This window comes from Microtus ochrogaster, chromosome 8, assembly GCF_000317375.1.
Source record: "Microtus ochrogaster isolate Prairie Vole_2 chromosome 8, MicOch1.0, whole genome shotgun sequence".
NCBI lineage: Eukaryota > Metazoa > Chordata > Mammalia > Rodentia > Cricetidae > Microtus > Microtus ochrogaster.
The window spans coordinates 45,681,223-45,684,624 of record NC_022015.1 but is presented as its reverse complement, the minus strand read 5'-3'; positions in this window follow the sequence as shown (position 1 = coordinate 45,684,624).

Here is a 3,402-nt window from a genome sequence, read left to right as displayed (position 1 = left end):
TGTGTGTATACATGGTATTACATGCTGTGTGTGTATGTGTTCACGGTGTCACATGTTGCGTCTGTACATTGTGTCACATGCATTGTGTCTGCGTATACACAGCACATGTAGGTCTATGATCTACATGCTTTCTGTACTTTTCTAGTCAGCTATAGAACTGTGGGTTTAGCAATGAGAGGATGGGTAGGATTATTATTTTTTTTTCAAGACAAGGCTTCTCCATAGCTTTGGAGTCTGTCCTGGAATTAGCTCTTGTAGACCAGGCTGGCCTTGAACTCACAGAAATCCGCCAGCTTCTGCCTCCCAAGTTCTGGGATTAAAGGCGTGAGCCACCACTGCCCAGCTGGGTAGGATTTTTTAAAAATAGAGTACAGGAAAGACAATGGAAAAAAGCATGATTTTAATATTACTCAGATTACTATAGATTTTGTGATTTTTTTATATTCAGGGAGAATTTTCTTACTTTGTGTTTGTTCCCATCATTTTACATTTTTCTACCATCTTCAAAAAAAAAAAAGAAACCAAAAATATTTTGATTAGAGTCACAAAGTGTGACTCAGCGAGTGAGCAGCAGGTACGTAGTACCGGTTAGCCATGTGGCTGTAGCTGTGCTTTTCTGTGTTCATGCAGTACAGATTAGCCATGCGTCTGTAGCTGTGTTTTCCTGTGTGCATGCAGTACAGGTTAGCCATGCATCTGTAGCTGTGTTTTTCTCTGTGCATGTAGATTTATAACTTATGTAGAGATGGACAGACCATTCATTGCAGCACCATCAGCTACGGTGATAGAATGGAGCTTTTGAAGGCTCTCTGAAATTTCAGAAAACAAGACTGAGGATTTCTGGTGCAGGAAATGACAGTGCAGTCTAGATTCCTTAGCAAGGACAGGTGTATCTCAGCTGTCAATTACGGATGTGATTTGATGCTAAGAAGTCATGCATCCTATAAATGACTTCTCCTTATCACGAGATCTTAGCAGACACATCTCTTCGTGATGGTGCCGGATGTCACACTGGCTCTGGGGAAAGGTGCAAAGCAAATGATGTTTGCTGTGGCAAATCCAGGTGTCTATCAAGTCCTCTGCCTCAAGTCCTCTTGCCAAATCTGTTCCTAACAACTGAATTTTCTCCTTACAGTATCTTAATGTGTAAAACCTGGACAGTGTGTCAAACTTTTAGCTTTCCTGAGATATTTGCATTTTATTGATGTTGTGATTTTTCTTCCAGAGATGTGAAGAAATGTCTATTCAACCCAGACAAATGGGCACTGAGACACACAAAAAAGTTCTTTCTAGGAGTTTATTGGAGTCAGGCATATGGCTAACTGTTGGGCAACTGCCTCACCAAAATGTCCCACTTCCCCGGATGGGCAACTTTGCGAAAGCTGTGTCTCCTAAAGGTTCTAGACTCTAAGTAGCCTTCTATCTCTTTGTCTATCATTCCTAGGACCATGCACAGCTGGGGCAGGACTATACACCTTGGTGTGAGGAGTCAAAGCAGAATTTCATGATACCGTGTATCCTCATGAGGAAATATAAATAGCTTCATTGTCTCTGATATAGATCTGGCTATCAGTCAGGTAACTATGTTTATTTCCTTGCTTTGACTCCATGTCAAGATCTGCCAAAGGTTACCACGCTATGGTATAGCAATCAGAAATTGAAATATTCAGCTAATGAACTGAAATACCCAAATTGTAATAATTTAAACTATTGCTACTGAGAAATTTTTTAAAAGAAGAATACCATAAGTCCTTAAAAACATGCTACATCAAAAGCAAACCAATGGGACCATAAATAATTTGATAGGTAGAATTTCTATTTGTTATTTTTTACTTCAAGCATTTCAATAATATTTTTACTTCCTAATATGGTGCAAGAAATATATGTGAGTTTCAAAGTTTAAATATGTAGTATTTGTGATAGACACTTCCATGTTTGGAATGTAATTAAATCCTTGTGTTCAACTTTCTCTAGAAAGGGAAGAGCTGAAGAAAAAAATCTACCTTTCATACATGTGTGTTATTTCAACTTTAATTCACCCTTCTGTCTTACATAGGATGAGAGGCCTCATTCTAGGTGCAATGATATTTCTGACTTGATAGTTACTTAAGTTTGTTTGTTCCCCAAATGTTTTGTTGGGGGTTGGTGGACCTTTAATAGGCGGAGCCTCGCAGTCACCTGTTGTGACTTGAAGGACTTGCTGATGCTCAGAGTGAGTGAATTCATTTGTTCCTTTTTTATTATTGTCATAAGAACCCCTTGACTACAGGCAATTAAAGAAGAGCTTTTGGCTCAGCGTTTCCTGAGGGATACAAGTATATGATGGCAAAGCAGAGGCGTAGCAACAAATGGAAGACATGGCAACAGAAACAGGAAGCTCAGAACTCACATCTTTTACCATAAACATGAAACGAAGACAGGGAAGAGGAAGAAAGGAAGACTTTTATTCTAAGGACGTAAAGATCTGCACCCCCTGCACCAGTATTATACTTCCTCCAGCACTGGGCTGTAAAGAAGCTTAGTTTTTTGAGCACTATGTAAGACCTTAGAACCCTGGGCTGGAAATGTGTTAGCAGAGTGTAGCAGGTTGTCTTAGGTCCTAATAGAAGCGTGGAAGGCCGCAGCTCTGGGAGCAGTGAGGACTTGTCCAGACCAAGAGGTTTCACAGAAGAACAATATTAGAACTGAGCTAGAGGCCAATCCTGTGATAGTCTGGCAACTAATGCGCCTGTGTTCTGCTCTGGTCCTAAGAACCTGAAGGAAGCTAAGTTAAAAAGTAATGAACTAATTTCTTTGGTGAAGGAAATTTCAAGACAGCATAATACTGAATCTGTGGCATGGCTCGTAGTAATGATTTTTATATAGGTCTACAATGAAAAGAGAGCAGGTGGAACAGAAAGAAATACAAAATGTACAATTTAAAGTACAAAAGAGCACCACTACATTTACCCATGTAGCCGAGGCTCATTCTGAAGGAGGTAAGATTAGTGCCATCAAGGAGAGGCTTCTTGTTCTGCACTGTTCCCTATAAAGGGAAGGGCACATCTCCGAGGAAGACCCTGTCCAGCTCCCATCCTGTCAAAGGAAAAGTTTGGAGGAGCTTTCTTCTCTGAGAAAGTACCTGAGACAAAAGAGGGTGCTAGTGTGGTTGTCGGGGCTTGGAGACCATTCAAGCAGACTTCCACATGGTGCTGGCTTTCGAAGCAGGAAAAACGCTCCACAGTTTCAGAGAGCTGCTGAAGCCAGGTGGTGTGCAGCGAGGAAGTCCAACATGGAGGCTGTCGCTGAAAGACCAGTGTATGAGTCTATGAGTGTGAAGCCTGCATTGTGTGGGAGATGGCTAGATGTTGAAGCCAAGAGAATATAGGAAATGAAATGCAACCAGCTCCAGCCCAGGGGGGG